Source organism: Phaseolus vulgaris, chromosome 10 (genome assembly GCF_051622355.1).
Source record: "Phaseolus vulgaris cultivar YP4 chromosome 10, ASM5162235v1, whole genome shotgun sequence".
Classification (NCBI taxonomy): domain Eukaryota; kingdom Viridiplantae; phylum Streptophyta; class Magnoliopsida; order Fabales; family Fabaceae; genus Phaseolus; species Phaseolus vulgaris.
The window spans coordinates 34,196,889-34,212,367 of record NC_143507.1 but is presented as its reverse complement, the minus strand read 5'-3'; the positions used below and the strand labels follow the sequence as shown (position 1 = coordinate 34,212,367).

Here is a 15,479-nt window from a genome sequence, read left to right as displayed (position 1 = left end):
ATATTGATAGGTTTTTGCTATAAATATATTATATTGGGCTCACCAAAAATGTTTCTCTACCATTATTTATTAATGCTTTTTATTTTTCAAAAAGTATTACTAGTAAATATAATAATTTTTAGAAGTTCTAAAGCGATGAATTTAATCAGCTTATCCTAAATTCAGTCAGTCATATTGTTGTAATTTTATGGATTAAGTTGTAGTTTTAGAATTGACCAAATATCATCTATAAATATAATATCACTATTTACTGCACATGTTTTAATATTCAACTTTACTCCTATAATTATCTTTAAATTAATATTTTCTTATTATTTTATTTTATAACTACATTTATAAGCCATCCACTCTTATTTATCTTTTCACAGAAAAATTAATTATTATATATTTCATAAAAGATCTTCGGAAAACAAAAAGGTGTCGTGGTGTAGTTGGTTATCACGTCAGTCTAACACACTGAAGGTCTCGGGTTCGAGTCCGGGCGACGCCAATTTCTAAACTTTTTGCCCTTTTTGTTTTTAAATATTTTAGAAATAAGAAAAAACAAATATTTAGAATAATAACTGTTATAAAGTGATTGTTATCAAATATCTACAATTTTGACCAAAAACTAAATAAATAAATTAGATTAAATGGGAAATAGAAAAGTATCCACTTAAATTTATAATGAAAATCTCATGTCCTCGTTCCAATGAAAGAACATAAATAAAATTGTTGAAGTCACAAAGTAATTGGCTTCACCATTTTGGTTTCCGAAATCCAATTTGAAATTTTTATTGTTTTAAAATGTAAACATAAATATAAGAAATATAATAATTTAATTGATTATTATATTTATTAAAATAATTAAATGTAATAATTATTTAGTTCTGTATAAAATAATTATTAAATATTAATATTGATTTATCTATAATAAGAAAACTGAAAATAAAAAAAATTTAGAAATAATTAAATTAAGTAATTAAAATGTAAAAAACCTAAATGATATTTAATTAATTTATTCAATAATAAAATTAATTTTGTACTTTAGAAATTAATAAAAAATTAATTTTGTTTCTATTGTGTAAGTATATTTGTACCATATAAAAGATATGGATAGATAAAATTTGTGTTTGGTAAAAATGACAAGGATATTCATTTTTATATTTTGAAAAAGATTATAAATGTGAAAATTTTAACAATGAAGTTTTTATAATTTTTTAATTTAAGTTAATAATAATTTAAATTTAAATAAACATAAAATGAAGAAGTAAAAGGATAAATTCATACTTGAATTAAAATATGTGTATAAAGTAAATGATTTTTTGTATGTTAATGACATACTACAAAAATACAACATAATTATTGATGAAAAGTTAAGTCTTAGAAGGTCGGGATTGTTAGGACAATAGTTTTTTGTTTTTTTTTTTTGCTTGACAATAAGAAGATAATTATTGATGAAAAGTTAAGTCTTAGAAGGTCAGGATTGTTAGGACAATAGTTTTTTGTTTTTTTTTTTGCTTGACAATAAGAAGATCACTTTGGAAGACCTTGTGTTTGATAGGGTGTAGTACTTGAAGCAAGGTTTACGAGTCGACTCTTTTGGTAACCGATTTTATAAGAACTATTGAGACTAGTCTCAATCCTTAATCTTTTTCTCGATCACAGACTTAGCTCGAATCTAATTACAAAATTCTTTCAACTCTTTCAATTGCATGAACTTTGTGACTCTCTACCTTAGCTCGTTCACATTAGATGATGGTTTTTACATAAGCTATAGGAAAATGATCCCAATTTAGGGTGGTGACTATGTGGTGCATGACTACTTAGGACCAAAGTTTTTTATGTTGAATGTCACCTTGACGAATCGTTCCATAAAAGCATGTAATGACTTTGTTTTCTCTTATTTTATTTTAACAAGTGTTATTGATGTGAAATGATGTGGTCGTTTAGTTTCGGATTGGGATCCAAACTGTTGGGTCATGGGCCTGGCCCGATGTTTGATCATTTATGGGTCGTTTCCCGACCTATGTATCTAACATTATGAGGGAGCACAAGTCAAGGGATCTCAATCAATTAGACTTAATCATCCTTAATGACTCAATTAAGACAGAATCATGACTAAAGGTGGAGAGGCTACAATTCAGTCTATATATACCTGATTATGCTCTACAGAAAGGGACACACATCATCTAAACATCTAATAAACAACACAGGGAGTACTCTCAACTCCTATTTCATATTATACTCATTATATTTATGCTCTTACTGACTTGAGCGTCAGAGTGTCATCGCAGGAGGAGCCCCCCTCGTTTCCAGAAGGCCTTTGAAGGGAGACCACAAGGAGCTCATCCAGATTTCGACTGACCTCAAGTTGGCTAGAACACAAACATTGAGACTAGACTGTCAAAGCAATGAAGCTTTGGAAGGAGAATGCTGTTTGTAAGATGCACCACTTGAATAGCCAGCCATTTTGCAAATAAAAAACAGCAAACACACAAAAACAACAAACAAGTTAAGAAACAAAATTAGCAAAAACAGTGAGCTTGGCAATGAAATTGCCGAAGTGAATTGAGGCAGAAAAATAGGTCACTCTCAAAGAAATAATGTCCTTGCACCAATCTGATCTTGAGGCCTTGGAATCCTCAAATGAAAGATGTCAAAGCAAGCACACCAATCTCAAAGGCAACCACCACAAAACCAATGAAACAATAAACAATAAAGACAAACAAGAAAAGGTATAAGCAAAGAAAGGTAATTGCAAAAGGAATACTATATGTAAGACAAACTCAAAGAGTAAAGAATGAAAGACAATCAAGAAAATAAAGAACTCAATGAGAAAGTAGGCACACAAAAGAATACTTAAGGAAAAGCACTAGAGTAGATGAAGAAAACAAAAATTTAGCTACTGGAATTTTTTTTTTAATGCAAATTGTGCTTGATATTCACTGATTTAACTGGAATGATGTAGAGCGAACTGGATTATGAAATTTAAACCACAGAAACTTCAAGATATTAACTCAATAATGGCACTGGAATCAATTAAAAACAGTAAGCCAATTGAGAGAAATAAATTTTTCAAAATCGCTGCCAGATTACCGTATTTTTTTCGGCAGAAATGTACACTTTTTTATTTTATTTATCATTTTTTGTGTACTTCGTATTTTTGAATGATTCTTTTTTCTATTCTTTTCTAACACTTTGAATATCTCAAATCCAGAATTTCAGAATTTTCCAGTAAGTAAATCAATTGCAATAAGGAAAAACAGTAAGCACTTTTTTTTCAGAAACAGAGGAATTCTAATAGGAATAAAAAAAACAGGATTATGAACTAGCAAAGACATAATAGAAAATGATGTATTGGAACTTGTATAGGTCTAGAATACAAGTATGAACTCAATTCTAAAAAGAAAATGCACAAAGGATCAATATCAATTCAGAAAATTATAGACACTAAAGCAAGAAACAATCAAAACAAGAAAAGTACTACTAGAAGTAATGACAATTATGGAATAACATGACTAAGACAAAACTTGACATGATTACAAAATTAAAAGACACATCACAAATTTTAACAACAAGTGAAAGGAAGCTTAAGGTAAACTCTAGGAAGGATAATGCCATTCCAAAAGAGAACCATACTCATAAGAATTATGAGTGCCATAAACCTTTTCACAAGCACTTGGTGTAAAAGAAAAAAAAACAGCAAGAATACTCAATTAAAATTCTAAAACAGAAACTTAAATTGCAAGAAATTAAAAGAGCTCTTGAAATTAAAGTGCACACAACTCAACAATTAAACAAGAAGAGCCTAAGACTCATGATACCACATGATGTGATTCCACTAGCCATATAGAGAAAGGTTATTGACCTTCTTAGGAATCACCTTGAGTTGGACATTATAGAGGCACTTTTCTTAGAGTTGGATCATTGTTCTAAGACAAGAACTCACCAAAAACTAGTACCAAATCCCAAACTCATTTGGATGAACCAATTGTAGTCAAATTGAACCGAACAAATGAGCAAGAAAAGCAAAGGAACAAGATGAATGGACAGAATTATAAAACTGCCGAACCAAAAACTCATAAAAAAACAGCAAGAACATCTAACCAAAATTCAAGAACACAAGCTAACACAAACAATAGAAAGAGAAGGAAAGAAGGAGAAGAGAGTGCTCATGAAGATGGAAGAATGTTGGATGATCTCGCTACTAGAAGTGTGGAATGCTCCTAGATAAGAGTGATGCCGCCACTTGAGGACTCCATTGATCCATCAAGATAAGACTAGAGAAGAAGGCTCCAAAAGCTCTCCAAAGTTCACTCAAAATTTGAGTAGAGTTTTCTTAGATTAATTCCAATCTGAATTTTACAAAGGAAGCACCTCTATTTATAGCCTAAGGTGCTGAAAAAAAGGTGGGAAATTTCAAATAAACTCATTTGAAATTCCCACTAAAAACAAGTCACATGGGAGGTGTGACCTTTTTCTACTATGACACCTCCCAAAAACTACACCTACACCACTCTCCTAAGTCACATGGGTAATGTGACTTTATTTTACATTTTCACACTCCTTTATTTAATAACCACACCTCCTAAAACTATACAAGAGTATTTCAAAGCTTGGCCTTGCCCCTCATGGGATGGACTTGGGCTCTTTGGGCTTTGGCCTTCTTGGGCTTGGGCTTGGGCTTTGGGCTTGGGCCTCATCTTTATTTTATGTCTTCTTTTAATTTTGAGAAGACTAGAAGGAAGAACTTCAAATGTGAGGGTGGATGTCCTCTTCCTCCATTAATAAAAGCCTCATTTGTTTGATTCTCATCACCACAAGGAGCTCATCCAGATTTCGACTGACCTCAAGTTGGCTAGAACACAAACATTGAGACTAGACTGTCAAAGCAATCGATTTATTAGAGAGGTAAACGAATAAATGGGGTAAACCAACTCAATGTGACCATTTCGAAGGAAGTTGGGAAGACCCTCCACAAAATTGTGACGTCTAAAGTGTACAAACTAACCTGTATGACATAAATGTCTACATGCTCGTCTAGATTTGTCGTGCCATCATATTTGTATAAGGTAGGATTCATCCAATTGAAAGACAAAGATGTTTCCATGATTCCTTTTGCAAAAAGGTGTTGTTGGGATGAGGCGTTGAAAATTGATTGAGAGGTATGAAAATGATTTTGTGATTTGATAGTTATCGGTCTATGTGCTCCCGAGACTCCATTTAAGTCTTGGTAGCTTCTTGTTCTCAAAATCTTAGTCTTGGTAGTCTTGATTTTAATAATTTTTTCTAAATATTTTTTTAGAAAGAAAAAATGGTCCCTTACTTTTGTGGATCATACCATATTTATACTATTTTGAAATGATTTTTATCTGTATATTTTGTACAATTTCCAAATCTCCTGTGTAGTGTCCTGATTTTGCAAGTATGATATCATTAAGTATCCTATTGAGCGAGTTACTCATGATTAGATTGAGATTAAAATCATCTATGGTTAGATTACTAAATTTTATACATGACTTTCTATTACTTAGTACGTGACCGAAATTCTGAACAATTACAAAAATATATCGTTCATTGTACAATTAATATATTTATGAAATATCATACAATTATAACGATTAAAAAAATATTATTATTATTGTTCTTGCCAGTTGATTTGAGTGGAAATCTTTGCTCCTAACCTGTCTCCTTCTAGCTCCTATTCAGCGTCTTCTCGTTGCATTGGAACACAGAGGGGATTTTACCTGTTGATCACACTTCGACAATCAAGTCAATGAGAGCTTACTAAAATAAGATAAGTATACCTTTACTAGGGGACTCAAGCCCCTTTTAAAACTACTCTTGTAACAATTTTCTTTCATGAGAATCTTATCTCTAAGCATAAAATAATAATAGAAAAATCACCTGCTAACGAGGCACCACTTATCTTCAGGTGCTAACAGTAGGAAAATCTTTATTTTGTTTATGTGTGCACCCTTACTCACGGTGCTCTCTTATTTAACAACTTTATATTTTCAACCAACAACTGTATGCATGTATTTACGTAACTTAATAACCACACACACTTATCTTTTAGGTTAAAAATATATTCTACTAATAATCTTATATTAATATATGACGAAAATATTATTCTACAACTGCTTACCGATATAACTGGGTCAAATTCATAGCCCACAATTTGGATCCAACAACTGAATTGACCTACCGACACCCGTGCACCGAGGTTTGAGCACTCGAACACTCTGTCCAATACAATTATGTAAAACTTTTTTAATTCCACTAATGAACTTGGAATGGAGAACTAAGAAAATAAAATGTTTTTTTTTATCTTTGTTAGAAGATTCAACCACAATTAATAAGTAATGATATAACCAAAACCATATTTTATATATATATATATATAAAATATAAAATATTGGTAAACCTCACTTTAAAAATTAGTTTTATAAAATAGAGATAAATATAAACTTATTAAAATAATAAAAATAATTAAATTATAATATATTAATCAATCACTTCATCAAACTCTTTTAGTAAATGGGATTCCTTTCTGCAATATCTGTCACAGATCATACCATAACCACCGAAGATTTCACAGTTCCTTTCTATGTTGAAATGAAATTCTTAAAACATATGGTCATTTTTCTGGTCAATATATTAATAACTCTAAAAGTAGTTTCTTTACCATGGATAATTCTCCAAGATTTGTCACCAAAATTCAAAATATTCTTTCTTGTAATCATGGTTGTTTGCCTTTCAATTATTTAGGAGTGCCTATCTTTGTTGGTGCTCCAAAGTGTCGATTTCTTCAACCTTTGGCTAATAAAGTCAAATTGAAGCTAGCATCTTGGAAAGGTAAATCTCTTAGCATGATGGGTCAGATCCAGCTGGTCAATACAGTGATTACTGGATTTCTAGCTTATAGTTTTAATATGTATAAATGACTTGTTTCACTTATTAAGCAAGTTGAGCAGTGGTGTTGGAATTTTATTTGGACTGGTGATATTATGATAAAAGGTATCGCTACCGTTAATTGGGCGAAAATTTGTTCACCTTTTGAGGATGGAGGCTTGAATATTATTAATCTTCATCATGAAAATAATGCATATCTTCTTAAGCTTGCTTGGAACTTTGCTTATAGCAACACACCTTGGTCTTTACTCTTGAAAGCCAGAGTTCTTAAATCAAAATACGAGTTTAGAATGGTTTATAGATCCTCCTCTCTTTGGCTTGGAATTAAGCAATTTTATTCTATCATACTTGATTATACTTCTTGGACTGTTGGTACAGGTTCTTTTATTAATTTCTGGAATGATAAATGGTGTTCTACTACTTCTTTAGCAAATATTGCAGGATTATCTGATGGGGCTAGCATTCCGGATACAGTCTCTCAATTTTGGTCAGGTTATGATTGGAATATTCCCTTATCTTTACCGCAGATGCTGCAGTTTTTTAATCATATCATGGTTAGAGAGGAACAAGATATTCCTAATTGGACTCTAGATGAGTCTGGTCGTTTCACTATTAAATCGGCTAGGACTTTTTTCTTGGAACTAGGAGTTCCATGTGGTTGGGGTAACTTCATTTGGTCTTCATCTATTCCGCCTTCCAAAACTCTAGTACTCTGGAAAAATTTTCATGGGCGACTTCCTACAGATCAGCATATTCAGAATAAGGGTTTGCATATATGTTCTATGTGTACGCTTTGTGAAAAGCATGAAGAATCTATTCAACATCTATTTTTTGAATGTTCTAATGCAATACATATTTGGAGTTGGGTTCGACAGATTTTTCTTACTTCTCATTTCTCTAATAAGGATGATCTTCTTTCTTTTATTAAGAGTGATGGTAGTCCTTTGGTTAAATTGATTAAGCTTGTTGTGACAACCTTTTCTATATGGATGATATGGCGTATGAGGAATTATGCAAGATTTCAGGATAAGATTGAGGTTTCTAAGGCTATTTCGGTAATTAAAGATTTAACTTGTCTAGTGGGAAATTCGTCTAAAGCTTCAATGAAGAATGATATGTTGGATTTCAACGTGATTAAGTTTTTTGGTATTAAGACTCGTAGTGGGAAAGTTCTTCTTTGATGGAGGAGGGCCCAAGCTCACCACACGATGAAAGCCAAGCCTCCAAGACTAGACGGTCTAGCCTATGATGAGGAGCGTCTAGACTAAAAAAGGAGCGTCTAGCCCATGAAGAGGAGCGTCTAGGCCATGATGAGGAGCGGCTACATAAGGAGTGTCTAGGCCATGATGAGGATTCCTTCTAGACCGTCTAGCTTCACATACACATGGGTCAAAGCTACGGTTTTGGGAAGAAAAGACCTTTGTAATTCTTACATAAAGGCCCATTAGGGGTGCTTAGTAATTAGAGTAGTGTAGAAAGCATATTTGTGTGAAGATTCTAGAAAGACCATGGAGGGGGGGTGAGCTTAAAAACTAGACACACCCCTCCCCATGTGCTCATTTGTGCACCCATGTGCCATGTGCACCCATGTGCTTCACATTTACATTTCATTTGGCTAGCATTAGGGTTGCATTATGGTCCTCCTTAGCCTATAAAAGGAGGAGCCTACACCTTGTATTTTCAAGTTTATTGTGAGTAAAGTTATGCTGCCAATTTGTGCTCAATTTTGCTTCTCCCTAGAATCCTAGGCTCTAAACTTCAATTCCTTCATCTTTTCCCTTGAGCTGGTCGAACCACTCAATACCCATACCTATCATGCACCTACAAGATCAACACCACTCTTAGGAGGATCTTGCTCACTCTCATTCATTGCTTCCGCCCCATACTCTACATTGATTCAAGAAGAACTTCATGAAATGCCATCATTCTTCCTCTTCCTGTTAGATGGGAATTTCCTTCACCAGGCTGGGTTAAAATTAACACTGATGGGGCTGCTAGGGGGTATCCTGGTCTTGCTACTTGTGGAGGTATTTTTCGTGGGAGTATGTGTGCTTTTTCAGGGTTTCTTGAAGTTCAGACTGCTTTGGTTGCTGAGTTTTATGGAGTTATACATGCTATGGAGGAAGCTCAAAAGATGGGACTTACTAATGTTTGGCTTGAATGTGATTCTGTCTTGGTTTGTTTTGCGTTTACTGCTAGGACTAATGTTCCGTGGATGCTTCGTAATCGATGGAATACTTGTCTTAATTACTGTGAGACAATCAGATTTAGGGTTACTCATATTTTTTGTGAGGGGAATGCATGTGCTGATAAGTTGGCTAATTTAGGGTTCATTCATAGATAATCATTTCATTGGTATAATAATAGACTTCCATCTAGTCTGTTCTTAGAATTCTTTATGAATAGGTATAGTCTGCCTATATGTATCGTTTTTATTAACATGTGAGTTTTGATCTAGTGCCCCCATATTTTTGTATTTTCTTTCTTTTTCTTTTTTTAATAATACTTTTTTCATGTGATGGCAGATGATTGTTGTTACTTGAGGTGTCAGCCTAGCTGAGATGTCAAGTTGCATAGTGATGCCTAACATGAAAACTTTTATAAAAAAAAAATAAAAAATGAAATTTGAAATAGGCTACTGTTATATTTATATATTTTACATGGTGAAAGTCACATTGTTTTATGATGTAAATTATAAATATAGTGACAATTTTAATTAATTAATCTATTATATGTTTAAACGATCGGTTACATGTTTAGAAAAATATATGTTAAAAATATATCATATATAGAAAAATATATTAGAAATGTATTTGTCAAATAAAATTGTAGGCAAAACATATTTTAAAAATATATTAAAAATTGTAAATATGTGTTAAAAACTTTATTAGTAGTAATATATGTTCCTGCATATACCTAAAAAACTATTGAAGTCTTCGTCTTCCTCCTTCTTTTGGGTAGGTTGCTAGGGTTTCACTGGGATCCTTCTCGCCTTCGAGCTACTCCTCCAGTTCTCGGTCTCAGGTGAATGCCAAATGGGGGAGGTACCTGCAGAAGACACTCTGACGCTCAAGTTAGTAAAAAAGGTGATCGGCACTTGGGTAGGTGTCCATGTCCAGTAATAATGACGTACCTTGTTCCTTGGAATGTGTGTTATTTATATTATTTTAATGGACTTATCTCATTGCGCCTGATTAGTGGAATAAATCACACTTATGATTGCATTACCTAATTTTAATGGTAGTTTAGCTTCACTGACCTTGGTTTGAGCGTTAATGATTATATGTGTCGGTTGGCCAGACCATCCGTGGATATCTCGGTCAGCTCGGTCAGAGAGATCAAGCCACGTCAGCATGTGGACCGGCCATGCCAGTACAATATATATTAAGTAAAAAAATTACGAAAACAAACTTTATGAATATAAATTAGAAATTAAACAAAACATTAGTTAAGTGTTTTGTTGCCAAAATTTCATTAGATTTGTGCAATATATTACACTAAGTGAATATTAATTTTTGTTTGAATTTAATATAAAAATTAAGTACTACCTTCAATTTGAGCTATTCTTATTTTTTTAATTTAAAAATAAGAAGATTGAGTAATAGTAACGTATTGAATTTTGAATTATATAGTTGGATGATGCGAGAAGATTAATTATTTTTAATAATCCATAACTACGTATAATTTAATCTACATTTTATATATTTAATGAAATTTCATTTGATTGTAATTTTGTATTGATTTTTAGATACATATTTAATTATGGCTAATTTAAAGTAAATATATTTTTATTTCACACTCTTAAAAACCAATGTGAAATATTGGTGATTTTTTTAAAGACTAAAAGTTTTGATTAATTTGGATTATTGTTTCATGTTGATAGTATTATCCAAACATACTCAAGGTTAAAACATTAATATTATCTATTAGGACAAAAAGTAAAATTTCAAGACATTCATATTCTTTAACCCTCAACTAAAAGACTTCTTTTTGTATATCCAAATTTTTTACATCACTTAAAAACCAATATTTATATACACCATCTCATTTAACATCATTGATAATACATAATTGTCATAAGCAAATATCATTTTATTTTATGTGTGGTTGAAATTTTTTAACTTTAGGAATACTTTTATCAAGTTTTTACTTTTAGAAACCAACTTGCTAGTACATTATAATTTCAGGAAAAAGGACTTTATTACATACAATATAAGTTAAAAATTAAGTCATATGGTGTCGTGGTGTAGTTGGTTATCACGTCAGTCTAACACACTGAAGGTCTCCGGTTCGAGTCCGGGCGACGCCAATTGATGTTTTCTCATTTTTTTTCTTCATTTCCTACTCTGAAATAAACTTTTTAAGTTTTAAGAGCAAGAATTTAAATTTAATATGGATAGAGAGAGAGTTAATACAGTGAGAACATTTGCTAAACTGTTACAAAAATAATGAATATAGATATGCATGATGTTTTAAATGATTAGGTAATTTTTTTTAATAATTATTTATAACAATATATCAAAAGATATACTTTTTATAATTTTACTCTTTTAAATAATTATTTTTTTATCGGGGTTGAGTTCAACATACACATGTCTAGCATAGTGGGACACAGCAGGCTGTTTTTTAAATTCTTTGGAAAGCCACAGCTTTTCCAAGCGTGTCCACAATAGCGTGGAGAGTTCTTTTGGATAGAATTCCAACACGGGAAGGCCTATATAGAAGAGGTGTGCAGGTGACTTCTACTGAATGTGTTTTGTGCCGGAGCAAGGAGGAATTCTCTAAGCATTTATTCATAGAATGCGTATATGCACAACGAGTATGGTCCATATGCCAAAGGTGGTTGGAAACTATGTTAGTGCAACATAATGAGATTAAGAATCATTTTGAAAGTTTTCACTGTAGTCAGACAAGTGTTAAGCAGAATCAAGTTTGAAAAGGTATATGGACAGCTGTTGTAAGGTGTATCTGGGATCAAGGAGTTGTGGATGTAGAAGAGATATTTCAGATGACTCAACTTAAATCATGGTCTTGGCTTAAACATAGGACTAAATCATTTAGTTACTCTTTTGTAGACTGGACTTTGAATCCAGACATCTGCATGAGTCTGAAATAATCTGGAATGAATGACAAAGGGGCATGTACGAGGGGTAGGAATAAGGTGGAGAGGGATCATGGAGTTAGTTAGGGTAGGTTCGAAGGGTGGACATATATGAGAAACAGAACTGGAGTATTTTGTGCCTATCTAAAAACTGATAAGGGTTAAGGTGGTGTTGACAGCTATAGTAGGATGTCGGGTGTTTGGAGAACAACTACTTGGTGATGAGTATATTCATTTTGGTGGAGGAAGGGTAGTTCTCTCATAACATTAATAATGTGGCAGAGGATAAAGATGTTGATGGTGGAGATGTAAGCAGCTGCTGATGTCAGGGTGGAGGAAATGCTGGTGCTTGGCAGAAAGTGGAAGGCCAAGAATGCAATCCTGAGTGACAGAGGGAAAGCAGGGCTGAAGAATAGGTGGAGTAATTGATTTCTGATTGGTGCTGAACGATGTTTTTGCTGGTAAATGTTGTTGTGTGGCTAGTCAGCAATGGCAGTCCTGGTTGTCCAAAGTGCTGTCAGTTGAGGGCTACAACACTAACATTAATTTCCTGGGCCAGCATTCCAAATGCAATGGAATGGGCAAATCAACAGCACTTGGAACCACTCTAGGGTGTGTTTCAGGTAAGATGGACGTGAATAATGGAAACATTTTGGTTATGAGGAGAAGTGTATGTGGAAGAGCAAAACGGGAGTGTAAAAAAGAGCTAAAGGTTACAACTGAGTGTGTAGTGGAGATGTGGAATAGGAAATTAGAAATCACACATTCACGGGTGGTGGCTACTGATTAAAGAGCTTCGCAGGCTTGATTGTGTGTCGCTGGTCTAGTTGGATAAGGGGTAGAATGCTGTTAGCAGAGGGAATTCCGAAAGGAGAAATTGTAGGAGTGTAACAAAGAGGTCATAAAGGGATGCTAGGTGGAGTGAGACCTTCTGTTTTCTAACTACATATTGGATCTCTGTCTTGGTATCACAATCCTAAGAGGAGCAGATGGATTGCCGAAATGAAGGTGCAAGGTAGCTGGTTTATTAGGAAGGATATCCCCAACTACAAGTTTTAACGTTCTTAGGAAGTAATATTATCTTTGGTATTTTGTAATCTTAATTTGTTAGTATGGGGGAAGAACAATGTTTTTGGTATAAGGGTATCCCATTAATTCAATTAATTATTTGCTCATAAAAAATAATAATAATAATTATTATTATTTTTTAAATTTAAATGATAATCACAATAAAAAAAAATTACTTACACAGTAAAAAAGTCATATATAATTAAATTAAAAAATTATTTATTTTTACAATTATTTTTAATAAAAATCTTTACATAATTTAAATTATTTAAAAAATAATACTTTTTGTCCAAAAAAGTGAAAAGCATTTAAATTATTTATTCTTTAATAAATAAAAATTTATTTATTTATTTATTTATGTAACTACTCAGTTACTTTAATTTTAATAATTCATATATGATACTATTTGATCTAAATTTATAGTTCTTAGTCTTAAATTCATATATATTTCTTTGCATCTTCTCCCACTCAAACTACAGAAGTTACATTCTATGAACTTCAATCTTATAAACAAGGTTGCATTTCTGTTGAATGCTTAGTTCTAAATAAAATTTTGTTCTCTTGTCTGAATTTTTGTTTTAACTTGGTCCCACAAATTGAAAAAAGCTTCAATTTGTTCTCTTAGTATTAGACTAAGTAGGTCCTTTTCCCAGTAATCACACTAATTTGGTTAATTGAGTAGAAAATTGTGAAAAATGTTAAGTTAAATGAGTATTTAGCACCTAAGCCAAAGTTAAATTAGTGCAATGTGAGGTTTAATATAGACTAATTGAGCACACAATCTTTGGAGTGCACTAAAAAAACCATGTCAATGGCATGAGATTCTTAAATTTGAATTTGGCCCGAGGGAATATAAGCATGACATAAAAAAAGTCAGAACGTACATTAGATTTCCCTGTGTTTGTGGGAATTTGTTAGACCATTGGGGACTGAAGAAACTATATCAACTTGTGAGGCTTCATGATCAAGTGAAACATGGCATGCCAAAGTCATGTGTATGACTCACTAGCCTCCAAAGTAGATGCAGCTCAAGCCCTAAAAGAAAGTAAAAGATAATAACTCATGTTATCAAGTGGAATTCAATTGGAATCATATGAGGTGGATTGGGAGAGGCTTTGAGGAAACTATCTTTAGAGCGTGTTGAGCTTTGTTGATAAAGCACTGAGTGGAAGTCCACTCACCTAAGATTCTCCGATTCAAACTAGTAAGAGCTAGAGAAATATTTTAGAAGTATTTAGTGAGTAAGAAAGAGACGGAGTGAGTACTCCTTAAGAATAAAGTTATATTTATAGGCTTTTGGGCTTAGGTTAATATTCAAATATAAGTCGTTAATAGGTATCAAGTTTTTTAGTTTGTTGTAACAAAATCAGTTTTCAAGTTAATTTGAGTTGTTCGAATTTGTAGGTGGTACACAAGATCCCAAGCTCGAAACCGATGTGAAGGGTGATCGAGCTTTAGTTTGAAATTATTTGGCTCGAAGGTCATTTTTTCAAAACCGTTTATGTTGAGCTTGAAAAATAAGTTTAAGTTATCTTTTCACGATTAGTTTTGGGTCGAACTTTATGATCTTTCATAAAGTCTAACTTAATCTAATTACTTTGTCATAACTTATTTTGAAACGGTGCAATTGCCATAAGCATTAATGAGGAGTTTTCATATTTAATTACGGGTTTCAATTATTTTGAGGTGTTATGTTACTTTGGCAGTTGACATTTCATTTAGCTTGCCACATAGCCCTAGGACGTGACGTTTGAGAGTCGTGATGGTTCGTGCTTAAAAAAGGTGAAACATTTTTAAACACTTCGTCTACCCTTCATGATGGAGATAAAAAAAGAAGAGGATTTCACTAATGGTGGAAGAGATCATCCACCCAAGCATTTAAAATTCTTCCTTCTAGTCTTCTAAAAAATAAATAAGAAATTAAATAAAGAGAGGACCAAGCCTAAAAGAAGACTACAAGCATTCAAGATTCAAGAATGGGCTCCAATTAATATCTCTCTTTATAGTTTCTTTTGTATAAATTTGTAAATGATATAGAATAACTTTAGGGAGTGCTAGGGAGGGAAACCTTAAAGACACCTCCTTTGTATAGCACCTTTAGGCGCTAGTTTTAGGAAGTTCTAGAAAGGTGCCTCTTCACTCTCCTTTAGGCGCTAGAATAGGAAGAGTTAGAAGGTAACCTTTCAAAGCTTCTCTTGTAAGCATCCCTTGTACTTGTGACCGGTCCTCCTCATTATAAAAGGAAGGCTTAGGTCTTTGAAATGATAAGATTGATTTTGAGAGTAAAGAACCTCTACCAAATTGGTGAGTGAGTGAGAGAGACTTGTGTCTTCTTCTCTTCTAGTCTTATCTTGAGTGCATTCTTGGGTTCTCAAGTGGCGGCAACACACTCATCTTGAGGCCAACATCCTTC

The 15,479-nt window shown here is 32.8% G+C and overlaps 2 non-coding genes across 2 annotated transcripts; both read left to right on the top strand.

Annotated features, from left to right (window-relative positions):
• Window positions 1-416: 416 nt before the first annotated feature.
• On the top strand, window positions 417-490 carry TRNAV-AAC (transfer RNA valine (anticodon AAC)). The gene has a single exon. It is a non-coding gene; the product is annotated as a tRNA-Val (tRNA).
• Window positions 491-11,132: 10,642 nt separating this feature from the next.
• On the top strand, window positions 11,133-11,206 carry TRNAV-AAC (transfer RNA valine (anticodon AAC)). Its single transcript has one exon. It is a non-coding gene; the product is annotated as a tRNA-Val (tRNA).
• The last annotated feature ends 4,273 nt before the right edge of the window (window positions 11,207-15,479 follow it).